Source organism: Epinephelus moara, chromosome 10 (assembly GCF_006386435.1).
Source record: "Epinephelus moara isolate mb chromosome 10, YSFRI_EMoa_1.0, whole genome shotgun sequence".
NCBI lineage: Eukaryota > Metazoa > Chordata > Actinopteri > Perciformes > Serranidae > Epinephelus > Epinephelus moara.
Genome location: NC_065515.1, coordinates 32,312,235 through 32,331,276, shown reverse-complemented (window position 1 = coordinate 32,331,276; position 19,042 = coordinate 32,312,235). Strand labels below are relative to the sequence as shown.

The 19,042-nt window shown below is 40.9% G+C and overlaps 1 protein-coding gene across 1 annotated transcript in view; it reads left to right on the top strand.

The window, feature by feature from the left end:
* The first annotated feature begins 602 nt into the window (after positions 1–602).
* The window catches only part of rab3ab (RAB3A, member RAS oncogene family, b), a 31,013-nt gene continuing 12,573 nt past the window's right edge, over positions 603–19,042 (top strand). The window contains exon 1 of the mRNA XM_050055421.1: positions 603–690. The gene's annotated coding sequence lies outside the window, so the exon portion shown is untranslated. The remainder of the gene's footprint in view (positions 691–19,042) is intronic.

Below are 19,042 nucleotides of genomic sequence, written 5' to 3'. Positions count from 1 at the left end.
TGGCTGGATACGTGGTGGATGAAATGTTGCCTATCTCCATGACTGACTGTTTGCCTTTCAGTCTGATCCTTGGGAAAATACCAGTCATGTGTACAAGAAGCCCTGGCTAAATGCATGGTTTATAGCCTGAACTGCCTTACACAGACGGACACGTGCAAAGTCTGAATTTTGGGGATAAAGGACACAATCAATAATTTTGTGAGGTGTAATGTAGGCTCAATGTATTATGTCATGGAGTGTAACGAATAATAATAATAATAATAAAATAAAGTAATGACATTGAGTTATTATTGAGTAATAACTTACATTTTTTTCATACTAACACACAGAGACTGCATAAAGACAACATACCACAGTCTTCAACCAAACTGTCTGAGGTCGAGTTTAGGCTACATAAAACTGAAATGCAAAAAATAAAAATTAGAATTTTAATTTCTTGGTTTGAGTGAATGAAATCAGAGTAGTAACAGTGATTTTTTTTTTCTTTAATCATGTATTGTGATTTTCCTTTTTAAAAAAACAAAAACAAAAAACAGCCAAAAAAAAAAAAAGGCTCAGGTCATTTTTAACGGCTTTTATTCTGAAATTCTCCGCCGGAAGTTGTGTTACTCAGCCTCTTTGACTTGACAGTGGTGGTGTATCTGCGGGTGCTGGACGCGGTGGATATCAGCCGGATAGAAATCTATAAAGGTGGGATATCCGTCTTTATTAATCTATCGCATACACATACATGTTATATTTATATTGTGTTGTATATATTGTTGTTGTATTGGGCGCTTCTGTTTGAGTATATACTAAATGATTTCAGATTAAAGACCCTTTGGCATAAGATGCTTCAGAACAGCTGATTTTATTGTAAAAAACAACAACACATAAATCCGTCGTAAATGAATGAAATGCATATGTATTGGTGTAATCTGTGAGGCTGGATGTGAAGGCTGCTGCTGGTGTAGTGGATCTGTGGTTTGACTCGGGGCCTGTCCTGCAGGAGAAAAGGCGTTTCACACCGTCCGATGGTTTACACCAGGAAAATGGGTCTAAATGTGTGTGAAGCAGGAACAAAAGAATAAATTCAAACACTTCAGATCAACTAATACAGCAAACCAGGCGAGAGCAGTCATAGCCTGTGTGTTTATTTTACATGCATTTTGATCATTATCATGAAATAACGTGCTGGGTCACCATGGAATTATTATTAGTCCAAATATATTAATGATTATAGGAGTATTATTTTATAATCTAAGACAAGAAACGAGCCATATGGGGGACTGTTGTGTTCCTGAGGTTAGGTGAAACATTTAGTCGTAAACCAATCAGATGTAGGTTTGTGCCTTCATGGAAATTGGCGTGTATGTGTGAGCTTCCTACACTGCAACAGCACATTTCACCTCAGAATGAATGGATATGTAAAAGGAAAAAAAGGCTTTATATACATAGTTATCCTGCACATACAGGAGGAAAAATACATATAACATAGCTCCCAGGTTCCTCAGTATAGGCTGTTTGAATGGATATTATCAGTTGAGTCTATAGGCTACATGAAAGCGTCTGTATGCAGTGTGTGTGTGTGTGTGTGTGTGTGCTGATTTCAAAGCTTTACAGCATTGAAAACTGTAATAATGTGATTGTTGCTTCAGCCTTGTCAGTCAGCAGTTTGGTCATTAGAATAAATGTATATTATTGTACAATAGAGCTATATAAACTATAAGATTGAGACACTTCTTGCAGTGATTTTTCATTTTGCCTGCAGGGATTGCAAAGTTTCTTGTGTTTGATGAGTCTGAATGTGAGCCAACAGTCTGCAGGTCGCATCTGCACTTCCTCTGCTGACAGTAAAGTTACCAGCAGTGAGACTTGGAGGCAAGAGTGACGCATCTGCTGCCTCTCCTGGGTTAAACACGCGTCCATGTAGCCTGTGACAAACACGGCTACAGCACCAAGCAGAATCAGAGTCATTCGCTGGGTCGATAACTTTATTACATTTGAGTCAGTCTGTTTGAGTTATGAGTCTCGTGTGACCACAGCTGCTGAAAAACAGACTCAAAGTTCAGATTTATGTCTAAATTAAGACATTTTATACCTACTGTCTAATGATCTGATGTTGCTACAAACTAATAAGAAAAAACAAATGTGCTATTTTATATCCATAAGTGTCATTGTGCAGAAAGAAAGAAGATTTCTACATCAACAACAGCCTTTACATTTCAATCAGTATGTTTCAGAAACAGGCACATAAAAACAAGGCAGAGATGTGTCACATAAATATTTATGAATTCAGTACAAACCGGTTCACAAACAGACACTGTATTTAATCCAAACCGTCCTGGATTCACCTGCAGACTCCAGCTCCAAAAGACACCTCCCACATCCCGAGTGCCCCCCGCCCTCTGCTCTCTGTTTGCTGTGGAGAAAGAAAAAACAGAAAGAAAGAAGAGATGCTATTTTTAGCTTCCCCTCCTCTCATCTGCATCCCCACGCTTCCTAGAAAAGGAGGCACGTGATTGGAGGAAAAGGGGGAAAATGCCGTCTCAGGCAACCTGGGAGCAGGACAGCAGCTGCATAAAGCCACTGCATCTTCTCTGCTTTGGTACATGGGTGGTTATTGTTTCACACACACAGGGCTGTCTGATGTGCGGACAAATGAGGTGAAGTGTTGTTAGATTTATTTCAATGATTTTTTGTACAACTTTGTGTTGCAATGGTGCAGTTTTTAGTGTCCCACTTTTGCTCCCTGCTGAGAAAATAAGTCTGAATCTTATTTATTTCTTTATTCTTAGCATTTAGCATCAAAACCACTGATTAGTAGACATTTATTAAGAAAGAGAGCGAGGACAGATGCAAACACCAGCAGTGTGAGTGGTCTATTTTACATATTTTCACAGATATTTTGAGTTTGTATTATGTTTGATTTAATCCAGTGGTAGACAAATATTACAATCATCAAAGTTTGGCACACTGTTTAATTAAATTTAGATTTACTAGCTTCCTAACTGGTCCTGGTTGTGATTTTGGGTGAGAAAACATAATTCTCATGTTTGGTAGAACATTTCAGAACTGTGCAAACCTTTTAAGCTCTCAGTCTGTTCACATTTGCAGCCTATTTGCAGTGGTGAGAGAAATATTTTAATCATTTCTTTAAGTAAAAGTAACAAAATAAAAGTACTGATATACCATGCTATACAAACAATGTAAATTACGGAAGTAGAAGTTTTGGCAACAACATGTACTCAAAGAAGTGGGGCTGGGAATCAGGGCTGAATACTTTAAAGTATAGACCGAAATAACCCAATACCAAGTAGTATTGAAACTTCTCCCAAACAATACGCGACTTCTTCTTGTACCCAGATCTACAAAAATATGACTATTTGTATGGTTTTGCATACAGCCAGGCAGCACAGTGGTGCAGTGGTTAGCATTGTCGCCTCACAGCAAGAGGATTGCTGGATCATACCCAGGGTGGGGGGTTTGAACCCAGGGGTGGGGCAGGTCTTCTGTGCGGAGTTTGCATGTTCTCACCATGTCAGCATGGGTTTTCTGCGGGCACTTCAGCTTCCTCCCACAGTCCAAAGACATGCAGGTTAGGTCAATTGTAAATTGCCCATAGGTGTCAATATGACCATGAATGGTTGTCTGTCTCTATGTGTCTTCCTTGTGATAGTCTGGGGTGTACCCTGCTTCTCGCCTAATGACAGTTGGGATAGGCTCCAGCCCCCCCCCACAACCCCCAACAGGGTCTTTGGTGTGGTGAGGTCGAGTGCAATGTATTTAATGGAGTTGGAAGTTCAATGGGTCAAGATGCCACCAGAACGTTTGAAAATATGGCTGTAGTATACACCTGTGACATCTGCTGGCATTTTATGTAACTGAATTCTTCCATTTACGATGGTATTGAATGAAGGAGAAAAAAAAAGAATAGGGATGCACGATAGTATCGGTGTGTCATTGGTATAGCCCGATATTGGCCTTAAAATGAATTGGCCAACATGCTTTTGCTTATTTGGCACAATGAACGAATATTACATCCACTGAAAAGAATTGTATTTCATGTCTCCATCTGCTGGTGGATAAGAGTATGTATGCATTATATGATGTTAATTCCACTACAGAAGAGACTTGATGATGACGAAAATTAGGTGTCGAAAAAAGTGGATATATTGATATCGGTATCAGTTATCAGCCAAAAAATCCAATACTGTGCATCCCTTGGATCAAATGTACTGTACAAAAGTACTCGTCTATTGGTAACACTGAAGGGTACTGGTATTCATACTGGTATCATCATTTTTTAAACAATACCCAGCTCTATACAGCAGCATAAGTAAAAGTACTCTTTATGCTAAATGGCCCTTGTCAGTGTTATATCATATTACTGGCTTATTATTTTTGATGTATTAATATTTTAATGGTACAGAACTAAAAATGTAAATGTTGAAGCATGTCACGGTGGAGCTGACTTAAACTACTTTTAATCATTAGTAACATAAACTGGAGACACTCGATATTGTATTTAAGTACAATACCGGTGTAAATGTACTTTATTACTTTCCACTACTGCCTGTTTGTTCTGATAAGGAGGGAAATGTGATGCATTCACTCACTGTTGCAAAATTGTTTTATTTGTGTGAAGATCAATCTGGTTGACATTTGATCTGTGAAATAGCAACACTCACTAATGTTGGTTAAAGAGAGAGGTAGGAAGTTACTGCTTGATTCGGAAGATGATGCCTTTTCAAGGTACCTATTTGTATAACTGGGTATGAAGAGTACAGGCAATAGAACAAGAGGGATGCATCATGACTGGCAGTGCAAGTTTTGATTTGGAGGTTTATACTTAATAGTTTGTTGAATGCTAATGTTAGCTAGTTTAAACATATCACGTGAGATCACATGTGCTTGATGCTTGTTCATTTTCTCTGAGATTTTCCACAACGTGTAAGACTTTTGTCTTTCCAGTTTCAGCCAGTTCGTTTTTTTATATGCTGCATTCAAGTGTTTTCTAGTATCAGTTGTATGGATGTGGTCATCAGACAGCACCATGAACTGTGCTGCTAAGTGCTTTTGGTCAAAATAGACATTGTAAAGACGTTTCCGATTTTGCTGTTTTGATCCTCTGACACATGAAACAAATTAGGCAACCCTGCCGACTAGATATTTAGCTCAGCCACTTTACTTTGGCCATCTGACTCTGAAATGGGCGAAGGAATTAAAAGCAACAATACTATAATAATGACGTAGAAATACTGTTACGAATAAAAGCCATTCATTCAAATACTTCAAAAGTATTCGCAACAAAATGTACTTGAAGTACCAAATGTAAAAGTACTCCTTATGCAGAATGACCCATTTCAGAGTAATGTATTACATTACATTATTAAGTATTGGTGTGTCAGTGAGTACATCACTTAAATGTCACAGCTGGTAAAGGTGGAGCTAATTTTAATGACGTTATATTCTGTTTGATAGTTCAATCTTTAACATTACATCATAATTTATTTGTTGATTATATTTTGTATTAATACTCCAAGTGAATAAAGTAGCAGAAAAGAGATGTCTCAAGTAATTCACAAGTACCTCTAAACTGTACATAAGTGCAGTACTCAGTTACTTTCCACCAAGCATCATATAACTTCCCCAGATTCAGCAAACTTTAACTTAAACCACTGAGATTATCCCCACCTCAGAAAACTCCAACATGTTTTTCTCTCTCTCTGAGTGTTTTCTTTGCCACGTGATGGTGAAGACGCCTCCGTCACTCGTCTCAGTGGGTTCGTCAGTAACTGTCTTAAAGCGGGACGGTGTTTGGATGATCAGGGATCAGCTGAGGATCAGCTGTCAGTCCGCAGGAAGCCAGCTACGACTGATTAAATGAGCCTGACTAGCTGGCCGTAGCAGCACTTAGCTATGGATCAATTCAGCTCCTGGAGGACGTCAATCTCCTTTAGGTGACAGGTTTAGAGGAGAGCTTGATGATGTCATTGTCCAGCACAGACGCTCTCAACTCTTAGTCATGATTGAATTAGGATTAGTGAAAAACACTTGGTTAGAGAGGGGGGCTCGAAGGTGTAACTACTGACAATGTGCTCTTGAGTTGCGTCAGTGAAAGTGGATGGATGTGGAGCTGAATGTTTTCTCCATAGAGTTTTAATAATTTCCTAACTTTTTAAGCAATCTTTATATCATATAAAAACCTTCTGTCATAGTAACTCAACCAGGTAGTCACTTTTGATATTTGGACAACCATCTCACCATATAAAACTACAGCCATGTTTACACCTCATATTAACACGTGCTTGAGTGATCAGATCACATATAGACACCTCTATGTCTGTTTTCACCTGTACTATGTACTTAGTTTGCCTAGTCTGCCAACAGATAAAAGATGAAGATGAAGAAGAACATTGCAAGACAGTGACATGTGGGTAAAACCAAAACAATACAGACGGGCTCCATTCCTTGGCGTGTTCTAAGCAAACCAAATTGCCCAAGATATTTGTTGCACTGGTGATGTGTTATATATGTGGTGTGTTTCTCACTTTAAAATGACGCCATTGGTGTGCGAATAAGAATGTACTTTCACCTATGCAGAGACCGCCAGCCAAGTAGATGATTCTTTAATGTGGCCTCGAACACACTAGCAAACACACTGCTTTAAAAGAGTAGCCACATGTGGCCCAGACCACGTCCCATAGTAGTCTGAGCGATGGGGTCGCAAGATGCATTGAGGATGCATTGGCTGCATTCACACTTCTTCTATCTGCTTGTGATCTGATCGCCCAAGATGCATGTTGATACCATGTTTAAACAGGGTCTTTAATTGACAGCAATGACATCAGACGGGGATTTCTGTGTTGTCTGGCCATCGCTATTATTAACTGATTTCTCTCTCTCTGATAATATCTGTCCCTCCTCTTTCATGACGGAGGAGCCGAGTTATCCTTAGCAGCAAGTGTCAGTGTCCATTTCGCAGCCTAGTTTGACCTTTCAAATCACGTCCCTCCTGACATTCAGTCTCGCCTCAGCGGCCTGTTTCTGGACATCAAACTGCAGGAGAGCAATTTACTCTTGATGCCAGTTTGACAGGACCTTTAGAATTTTGCCTTTCATTTTGGAGATTGTTTCATTTCTTCTTGCACCATTAGAATCAGTTTGACACACAGAAAATACAGGAAATCTATTTTAAAAAGTCAATATTACTGCGCTACACCACTATTGTTATTTTTGTCTCAAGCGCAGAATCCAGTTTATTTGTCAAATGTTAAATGATAATAATAATCATGATGAAACTTTATTGATTGATTGATATAGAGTCATGAGTCAGCACATTCAGCAGCAAAAAGGACAAATGGAGAATGAGCTCAAAAATTCCATTTGAAATAAGTCAACACATTCTCACTCCGTCCTTGTCACATATTAACGTTTTGGTCATGGACTTTCCATGTCCACATTCAAAGTGCAAGGTACCCTGGGTGCGTTGGTTGTTGACGTCCTGGGACACCGTGTCAGATTCTGCCTCTTACATGCATTGTCTTCTTTCAGAATACACATCCGTTTACACAGGGAATCTAAGGTTTACATACAGTCTCTTTCAAAATAAACGCACTAATGCACACACGCTTTAGAATCTTAAGGGACACAAACACCGCTCTCTTGGGTGAAAGTTGGTGTTTGTTGGATCCATCCACCACTCCTCCCGCCCGCCACAATCGGACATTCGCTGCCTTAACTTTTGTCCTTGTCCCACAACATTACTCCCTGACACCACCGGGCGCCATTAAACTATAATGGCAACCGGCAGCGTATCATGCCAATGCTAAAGGACGCTAAAGGCATTTCGACGACTTCAGAGTGAGACTGGGCTCAGTAAGAAATGACACAGGGGAAATGATAAAGAAACCCTCATGAAATATGCATGAATATTAGTTCAGGTTTTGCAGCTTTAACAGCTGAACAGATTCTCTGTTTATGCAACAGGTAGAGCTGAAACGATCAATCGATTAATCGATAATTGATAGAAAATTAATTAGCAACTATTTTGATGGTCGAATTACTGTTTTAGTCATTTTTTAAAAGCAAAAATGCTAAAAATGATCTGTCTCCAGCTTCTCCAGACCACAGTCCAGCACACCTGATTGTTGCTTTGTTCAGAGGCAGTTTACCATCGAGGCCAAATGAAAGCAGCAGCAACGTCGTGCAGCCCGAAAGACATTTGCATAATGAGAATTTGTTAATTACTTTGAGATTAAGCACAGAGGCCCGCAGTCTGTAAGCTTCTGTATCAAATTAGTGTTTGGTGAAGGTTAAGCCAACTCTCTTCTGCACAGCTAATCTCAGAGACGCAGCGGAAAGGCTGCAGTAATCTCACCACCAACAGTAGACACTCAACAGCCAACAAAAGTCTGTGATAGTGTTTGACAAGATCCAGGCTTCCAACTGTGGCTGCTAATTTTTAACCTCCCGCAGCTAACCGCAGCTATTAATAACTGTCACGTGCTAGCGTTTCATTTTTTGGTATTTAAACCAGCGCTTTGGTCCAGAACAAGCTCCACAAATCATTAGATACCCAACATTTTAAAAAAACATTAGGAAAGAGTCAGAGGGTCAGATCATGCTGCAGCAAATATCCCTGAAGTGCTGATTAATTTTTGTAGAGAAAGGCTAGGAAAGAAAAGAGAAAGGTTTAAAGGGCAGAGGTGGAAAGCTTAATCAGAACTTTTAGAAGAAGAGGAGAATCTAAATGGACTGTAAGACCTTGGCTTGAATGTCTGTTTCTAAGTTTAAAACTTATCACCTAATGCGCTATAACTGCAACACCGCTGACTCAGCCCAGAGAAACTCGTCGATAAAAGAGCACATGGCCTGAAATATCTGCTGTGCTGAGTAGACACTTTGGTGCAACAGTAACACGAGCAGATACATTTTTAATAAGGCTGGCCAAAGACAAAATCGAACACCAAACCCCGACTGTGATCAAGTGTGATCTAACTTCCAGCAGGTTTGTTTTAGTCGGTGCCTGAGAAAAACTCTTTGTCACATTTTTAGATTCAGTTTGTTAAAATCTTCCCACCTGACGTTATCATGTAGTTGATTGAGCACCACATCAGATGTGTTGATAAGTGTGTGTGTCTCCACCTGTCGTGTGTGCATTTTTAATTTACGCATCATAAAAACTGAATGAAAATCCTACACATGTAAAACATTTTGTAAAAAGTCTTTTACCCTTGGCTGAGGAGGAAACGTGGATGTATTGATAAAAACAAAATGCAAATGTACACAGACTGAGTGAATAAATCATGATGCACGTGTGACCTTTTTGTCACTGAAGCTTCAGCTGACAAGATGAAAAATGGCGCCAGGTGAATCTGTGAGGAGACCCCACAGCCTTGTCTCCTATAAATTACATTTATACACAACTTATTTGAAACAGCAAATACATTTTGAGGGAATAGTATGTTCACTGATAAAGTATTTAAGTTGCTTTCTGTCAAAATGGGCAATCTTGCAATAGAGTATCCACTTGTAGTGACTACTAACCAAAGTGCATTTGTTGCCCAAACCTAAGACAGGATTTTGGACGCGAACCAGAAGTTCTGGTGTCAAGATCCTGTACTTTGCGCGCCCACCATCCTTCCCGACCACTTCCTTGCAAAGTCTACACTGCACAAGCATCTAGTGTTTCATTAGGGGAAAGAAACGTTGTCTCTGAACTGCAGTGGTTCGATGTCACCCACCTGTAGAATCAGCACCACCGACTGTTAACCTGGATGCACTTAACTCATTATAGAATTTTTGAAAATTAATTTCAAGTTTGCACAACATTTGGATGGAAACCTCACCAATAATATCCCTTTAATATGTCATATATTAGCAAGTTAACATTTGTTTCAATCAGTTTGTTACACAGCAGTTACACCTCACAGTTACTGAGTGTAAATAACTTGTAACAGCTAATCTGTACATAAGAACTACTATGTGTGGAGACTAACACAAAAGCTACCTTTTTACCTTACATTTCTTTTTCTTATTCTTATTTTTATTGTCTTATGTTGTGATAAAAGTGATAGCATATGTTACAAAGGCTATTGTGCACAGATACAGGTGTTCCATGAGATTTTGGTTTGCTCTTTTCTCATGTCACCCATCTGTATTTCTTTCAACTAGGGTTAGGATTAGAGTTTTTTTTTGTTAAATTTTTGCATCAGGAAAATAATCTCTTCAGTAAATGAACATTATCTGGATGAGCACATACTGGGTCCAATGCTAACAGATTTTAAGTTTACGTATTGTAATGCTCTAGAACAAACCAACCAGGGCTTATAAACAAAAGTCACAATTTTTACATTTTGTGTATCGGGATCTCTTTTAGTTCAAGGCCAGTCTTTCAACAGTCCATATAAAAATTAAGGTAAAAACATTTTCAAGACAACTTATGCCCGTACAACAGTTTGTATAATATCTAATGAATTAGCACTCCACCAATGACATTACATACTTCATGGAAACTTATGTACTTAAGTTAAAGTTACGTAGCCTAGGTCAGGTTTAAGCAAGTACAGTTATGTAGGTTAGGTTTAGGAAAAGAAACATTGTGATGATATACCGTAAAAAAGCCCAGAGTTCACTTGCTTTCACATGATTTTGAACACCATTCTCCTGGGAGAAAGTCCTGTGATTTGTGATCCATCCACCACCCTAACCTACTGTGACTAGTTTCTTTTTCACTCCCATCAGGGCATTGGTCACATGATCACAGCCTTCTCAATTTCATGGTTTAAACACAAATTACTTTCTCATAATTATATGGGAGAAATTGTGGTGTATTAGTTTTTGTTGGTATACATACAAACAGTGCATGAGAGCAACCTTACATTTGCACACATGACTGACGTGGATCATTTCAGACATCAGACCAGTTCTTCTTTTTGTTTTTCCTTGTTAATGTTCAGACCAGTCTTTTCCTGCTAAGAGAATCTAATACGTACACTAGACTGCATAATCATGTGGCACTGGTCTGTAGGCGTGTTGTCCTTTGAGTGCTGTTGGATCAATGAATTGTGGGATGGCAGTATCTCCTGTGGGTCAGTTGATTCAGGCAGGATCTTCGGTTGTCATCGTACTGTATGTCTCCTTCAACCTCTGTGTTTGTTCTCATTTCCTGTGGTTGGTGTGGATTACGCTCTCCCCCTCAGTGAGTCACACTGCAGTTCACTTCACTGCAGAGCACTGAGACTCACATTTTCAGTCATCTCTAAAAAGACTTGATTGGATGCCGATCAAGTGCGGCAGGGTTAAAACGCTGAGTCACGGCTGATTTGAAGTTGTTTACGTCTGCCGCTAATGAACAGTGCAGGAACTGTGGCCTGTTGTAAAGGCTGGAGATGGAGAGTAGTTGGACAAATTAGTATAAATAAGTCCTAATGTTGAATGGATGCCTGAAAATATGAACGCAATGTGCCAAAAAAGAGCCAAAACATTGAGAACAACGTGCAAGCAACTCACCAGAGGGCTAGGTATTTTTTTTAATATGATAGGATTCTGGTGTCTTAGTCGGTGGATAACTACAAATACTTGGGAATTAGGTTGGACAAAAGTCAAATTTTAAACACTATGCTGATTTTCTCATAAAGACATTACATTTACACTGGTATTTCTGTACAGGCTAAAGTCCTGCTTTTCTATGACATTGAGAAAACACTTAGACCAAGGCCTGTTTCTGACTCAGATTGATTTTGGTGAAACTATTTAGAGATCTGCCTCATCATTCACCTTGTCAAAACTTGACCCCTTGTAACACTCAGCCTTGAGGTGCAGGATGTCACTAATTCTAGCTCCAGCAGCCATCATTGTACCTTACACAACACAGCAGGATGGTCGTCTCTCACTATGTGTGGGTTGTGTAAGTAACACTTGTGCATTTAGTCTATAAGATCACCTGGGGCAAATTTCCTACTCAGCTAAGCCAGATGATTTTAAATCTGCAGACATAATTAGCAGTAATTGTAGGTCACACAAATGGCTTCAGGTTTAAAGTGCCTTTTATCAGCACAGAGGCTAGCAAAAACAAGCCTGTTCTCTTTTGTTTAAGACTATTTCACGGTCAGTTTTTGTCTTTAATAATGGTATAGCTGAAAGAAGACAGGAAGTGTGGGAGAAAAAGTGTGGATGACACGCAGCAAAGGTCTGCAGGGTGGAATGGAACTCGGGCCGCTACATAGGGCTCAGCCTATATAGGGCGCAGTTCTCTGCCAGGTGAGCTTGAGGTTGCCCCAGTAAGTGTGTTCTAATATGGTCCTTGTTCCTGGAACAATCTGCAGGCCAAGCCTTACGCTCGAGACCCTTACATCTTAAAATGATTTTAAACTTAGGGCCTGACACACCAAGCTGACGATCGGGCTTCGGTCAATGCTGGGCCGTCAGTGAGCATCTGTTGCCTTAGTTGGTGTGGTGTGTCCCGCACAGTTGCCCCTTGTCGGTTTTTGTCTGGTTGGAATTGGCAACAGCAGGGCCTGTCAGTGAATGAAATCACTCTGATTGGCAGGTCAGCTCAGAGCACAAGAAGTGAAACGGAAGTGAGGAAAGTAAACAAATTGCTAAAGTCAAGAGGGAGTGAAACCAAAACAAATTTGTTCCATAAGGTCAGACTATTTTTCTTTAGCCAATAAGCTCTTAAGCAGAAATGGTTTGTAATTGTTTGTGTTATTGTATGCTAGCACACGGTAAATATTCTTTGTTCTTTCAAGAGTCGATTGTGTTGTTAATGTGCTAAATGCCTATCATCTTGATTCCTGGTTTCCCTGGTTTCCCTTTTTGAATGACAAATACAAACAACCGCCACCTGATAGTATGGAGAGTTATTTACTTTCACAGGTGCAGAATGTACGTGCTAGTTGTTGTTGTTGTTGTCGTTTTTAAGTGCAACTTTTTGGCCAAGACAGACACAAGGCAATGCAACATTCAGCCTTTGTTGCCACAAGTTCTTTGATATTGGTTTGGTGTGTTTGGGCCTTTAGAATAAAGGAAGTGGTTACGGCTAGCCTCAGTTGCTTCAATTAAGTAACAGTCTCTTGACTAAATATTGCATCCTCGTGAATGCATCATATTATGTGATGTATTTTGTACCTGTTGTAGTGATTTGATGCTGTCGTCCTGTTTGTGTTGGATGCTGCTGTTTAACCTATTGTCAGTTATTGGTCTCACTTGTAAAGGAGGTTTTAATCTCAGTGTGACTCCCTAGTTAAATAAAGGTTAAATGACACTGAGGAACAAATATTGAAATTGACAACCATGCTGCTACATTTTCTTTGAGATGTTCTCAAATAAGGCATCTGGGGGAAAAAATCCTGATTTACACGAATAAAACCCAAAATGATGAAAAACGTTTTTGTGTGATTTCTGGTTTCATTACTGTTTTTCACTTCAGCTTCCTGTGTCGAACTCCATATACAGTTACGTTGTGTGTATCAGGTTTGGCGATGGCTTTAACTCACATCTCTGACCGCCTCCTCAGCCTCTTTGCATAAAAACACCACAATGTGTTGAGGAAGGGTCGGTGCTTCTTCATTATTTAACAAGCATCTCTGTGTTCCTTCATGTAAACCGATAGGCCGTAGCTCGAAGGAGGGTGCAGTTGTTTTGTTTGTGCTTTATTCCCTGTGAGTTCTCGTGTTCCACTGCAGCCGAGTGGAGATAACGGTCTAAATATAGAGCAGGGTGCAGTGACTCCAAGGCCTGTGGGCTCGAGTCATTGTGCTCTCAAGAGTCGACAAGGTTTCCTGAATTGTTTTAGCCCTTGTAGCCCTGAACTCTCGGAACCCACTCGTAGATAGCGTGGTTGCATACTAGCAAATGTTGCAAGTCTCAGTCATTTAGCTGATTGTTTTTTCTACTGACTACTGCCTCTTCAAAGCTGTTTGTCAGATGGTGGAATGGATTTGGTCGCACGTGTCCGATTATTACTGTGACTTTCCGAAACTGACAATTCACACCCACCTCATGCCATGTTTGGTCAGCTGTGCGGAGGTGGAAGCAGGGTTTGAACTTCTCTCTCTCTCTCTCTCTCTCTCTCTCTCTCTCTCTCTCTTTTCATTCTTTACACAACGATTTCTGTCACTTTTCACGTGAACAGCCAAGGTCAACATTGTGAATTCTTCCAGGAGACACCTGGATGTGCCCTGTTATCCCCATATGTTACCAGTATCATATCTACACCCCCCCCCCCCCTCTCTACATGTATAATAGCCGGCTTGTCATCCAGCCTTCCAAGGTGTATTAACACTTTTGATTTCTGATTGACTGGTGTACCAACTTGTTCTTATAAAATATAACCAGACCCATATGCAAAGGTCTCCAAGTACACCTCAATGTAGACCTTTGCAGTAATTGGTGTTAGGGGTAACCCTTCTCTTATGAACTTAGTTTCACACATGTAGCACACAACAGGAGATGTCTGTGTCACAAGCATTCTCATCTCCTGGAAATACTCAGTTTGGTCTAGGTCAAGGGGTGGTGCCTGGGTAGAGCACGCAGAAGGCGGAACATGACGCAGATTACACTGCGATCATGTCACCGTTTCGTAATCTGATCATAAATAACAAAGTCTCACACTGTTCCTTGAATTTGTCCGATGATTTTGGCTTTGGTCCTTCCAACAGAATTGCCCATATCTCGTCATCTCTCCGGTTAGACATTTTCATTGGCATCTTTGTGTGATGACCCGTGTTCTCCACCCTTACATGTTTGTTTTCATATGGTTTTGCATGAGTCACATTATAGAAATCTGATCCACACACCCACTTGCTTGCTGTGAGCCCTTCGGACAGTGACCTGCTGTATTCACACATGGGTTTAATCGGACATTAGACCGACTTTGTTCTAGGTAGCCATCAGGGTAAAGTCAGTTTAATGTCTGAGATTTGTAAATTGCATTCTCACATACAGCTCCTCCGGGTAATGTACAGGTAATTTCAGGTTTACGGTGCGTGTGTGTAAGGGGCCATTCAGGTTCGCAGAGAAGCCAACACACACACCCCTCAAATCACAACAACGCATCATGCGGACCTGCACATTAAGCAAGTCGGTTGGTTGCTTAAATTTGTGTCAGGGGGCAGTTTCAAAACAGAGGAAGACAATTTTTAACTTTATACAAATTGTACATACATGTATAAAAGAAATAACCACTCACATGTCTCTAAATGTGGCCTGTATATGTCCACCTGCATGCAGCCTCAAGCCAGTTCAGGGTTTATTAATGATCTGCGTCACATTCAGGCTGTTAAAGGGAAATTTGGTATCCGTCAGCCTGGGTGTTAATAAGTTTGTCATGATAACATTTTACTCACCACAGTTATAGAGATTTCTGAACCTTCACAAGCACAAAAGCAATGTGGGCAAACGGCATGAGGCTCTTCGAGTTCGATCGATAGCAAACAAAGAAAGTAGATCCCTGGAAATTCATGTAGCTGATGAAGGAAATGCATGATCAGCAGATAGAGCTAACCTGATGTAAATACCTGCCATCTTAGATTGAGTGTGTGTACGCCATTGAATTTAAAGTTGTCACTGACATATAATCCTTTGTTAGGGCTGTGATCGTTGGTGTAGATGTCAGGCTGCTTCTTTCCTAGGCTGTAACTTTAGCTTTAAGCATGAGACTCCTGTCATTAAGGGACCATCAACAATGTTTGTAACACCTGACCCTAAATAATCCTCTTAAAATGCTAATTTATGGTACATCAAAACAAGGTGTTGATGTTAAAATACAGGTTTAGCGGCTGAATACCAAAGTCCAAACTGACTTCAACCTGCAGCTGGTTGTGCAGTGAATTATTCCTCGCACATCCCCAGCTGATTGTGACTGATTGAGCCATTTGCCTCCACCCTTTTTTGCCAAATTGAGAAAACGCCGATGGGTTTTCTGTTTTCCCCTGACATAGCAATGTGCCGCTTTGATTAATTACCATAAAGCAAATGTGCAGTGTTTAAGCCTGACGAGTTAATCACCATCATCTGTTAGGCTGAGTCTTACAGATGCTGACAGAACCTCATCTTTTGTCTAAACAATCATTAAATGTATGACCTTTATATGAAAAATACCCTCCAATGTTTTTAAAGGGTTTTTTGGGTTTCATTTTATTTAAGTGTGTTTTTTGCTCATGACTTTAAAGGAGGCGGTTGTTAATTCAGATAAGGCAGAAACCCCCCAGAGTTCTGTCCAACGCCTACATCAGGAGGAGCAGATGTGCCTGGATGAAGGATTGTGGCACTCTGACACATATGTCCAGAATTTAAACTATGCAGTCTCTGCATCTAAATCAGAAAGAGTCCTTGATCATTTTGCTCATTATTTTCTCAATTAATGGATTGACATTTTTGTTTATAAAATTTTCTGAAAAACAGTATATTTCCCACAGCCCAAGGAGATGTAGTCAAAAAGCTTGTTTTATTTGACCGACAGTTCAGTTTACTCTCATTAATGGCACAGCAAAGCAGCAAATCTGCTCAAACCATCTTTTTTTTTTCTTAGATAAAATGATTCAAATGATGACTCAATCAAGCAAACTAATCCTTGCAGCTCTACACCTCATTTTCTCAAGTAGTTTTACCTTAAGCTGTATCAGATCAGCTAACTTGTCTTAGCATTCTCACCTTTGTAGTTACAGATTTCTTTATGTTCTTAAGTTATATATAGATCTTCTGTATAGTTATATCCCTTTTGGGGGGTGGATTGGATGCTCTTCTCTGTTGCTCCATCGCTCCTGATTTGTGTTAAAAAGATTGTTGTGTTTTTCCTGTAAATATCCAGACTGTGTAGTAGATTTTTTCTCCAAATTTCCCTACAATACCTCAGATGTACTGTATATGTTACCTCTCTCAGTGACAGCTTACTGGCTCCAACCGTAGTTGGGAACACGCTGGCTTATTAACATTAATTTTAGCTTGGCTTGTTCTTAGCTGGTAACCAGCTTGTAGCGGTCCGGACCACTCTGCAGAAGGAGGGATGGCTAAGTGTTCAGGTGCCATTCACAACAATGACATTACTTCTCATGAGGCCTAACAGTAGCCCTGACCTTATCCAGACGCCTAATTCTGTTGACTATGATCACTATTTGCTGCATGCGTCTTCACCATGACACCCTGAGAGAGCTGCTTCCTTCCATACGCAGAGTGAAACACACTTCACACCCTCACAGGTTATCCACAAGGCCACTACCCTTAAAGGGATAGTGCACCCAAAAATGAAAATTCAGCCATTATCTACTCACCCATATGCCGATGGAGGCCCTGGTGAAGTTTTAGAGTCCTCACATCCCTTGCGGAGATCGGCGGGGGGAGTGGCTAGCACACCTAATGGCTGACAGCGCCCCAGACTAACGTCCAAGAACACAAAATTGAAACCACAAAATATCTCCAACATGCTCATCTGTAGTGATCCAAGCGTCCTGCAGCCCCGACATAAAAAGCTGTTTTGAAAAATGTAATTTGAACTCTGTTTTTAGCCTCACTGCAACCTGTAGCTCTGACTGCTTCTCTGTGCTCCGCGCTCATGTGTGCGCCCTCAGGGTGATCAGTGATGCACGGTATCTGAAGAGCAGCAGTCTCGTCAGTACTGATGTCCAGATTCTCAAGTGCAGGCATCGCCAATTCCCAGTCTGAGCAGCAAAGACTTTCCTCACCCGTTGGCATTGCTTTGCATTTGAAACAACTACACCACCAGGTTTCCAGTGCTCGACTCCGGTATTCTGCGGCTGGCTGAGGGTTAGGCTCATAAGCTGCAGCGGCTGCTTCGTCCAGTAGCCTGAGTTCCGGTGGTGTAGTTCAAATGACGTTTTTCGAAACAACTTTTTATGTCGGGGCTTCAGCACACTTGGATCACTACGGATGGGCATGTTGGAGTTATTTTGTGGTTTCATTTTTGTGTTCTTGGACGTTAGTCTGGGGCGCCGTCAGCCATTAGGTGTGCTAGCCGCTCCCCCCGCCGATCTCCGCAAGGGATGTGAGGACTCTAAAACTTCACCAGAGCCTCCATCGGCATATGGGTGAGTAGATAATGGCTGAATTTTCATTTTTGGGTGCACTATCCCTTTAAAGGGGGAGAAGGATGAGCCGTAAACTTATAGCATAGATTTCATCATAGAACCTCATGGTGCCATCAGATCTTACCCTAAAACTTTTATCACCTTACTTGAAAGAAAGTTTCAGGAGTGGATCAAAGAGATTTTTTTTTTCTTTCAGAAAAGGTCTATTTTAAAGTGCTGCCACCAATATTGATGTGGGAGGAGAGTGAGGTAGTCTGGTTAGTTGAATTAAATTAGTCAAGTTAAATTGTACAACACAATTTTCATGTAACAGGTTGTATTAGGACCCAATTGCAGCACACAGTAAGCCAGGAACAGTTGGTAATGACGTTTAATAGCACAACTCAGCAGGCACAGGGCAGGTAAACAGCACACAGGGCAGTTCTCTCTTCACAAAGTCTCTGATGGCCTGGCTGGTCTGGCAGGTCAAATCGGGCCGGGAAGCAGGTGAGTGGGCGGTGACATTAGCCCATAAGGCAGGAGACAAAGTCATGAAGGCCAAAGATCCGGAACCATGTAAACACACAGTCCAACCAGACAAGCCAGTAGGGTACAGGCAGAGGGTAGTAGGTCAGTACCCACAGGACGTGCACACAATTGCAAGTCTGGCCACATGGTGAAAATCTCTGGACCACAGGAAACAGTCACACTGTAGTAGTAGCAGCCACAAGCAAACAGGAATCAAGGACGGAAACGCAGGGCTGATGGTCAGGGACAGAATGCTGATGCATTCACCGGAAATCAGACGAGGCAGGCAGGTCAGAGACGGGCAGGGTTGGCAACAGGAAATCAATCTGGAACAAAGTGCTGGAGAGTCTTGCATGAATGGTGAAGAACAATCTGGCAACAAGTGTTTGTGAGGCTGGAGTATTTATACTGGCTGTGAGTGATGAGGAACAGGTGAACTGAGGAGCCTTGGTGATGTGGGCGTGACTAATGCTGAGGTGCTGAAAACCAGGGTAAATGGAAAA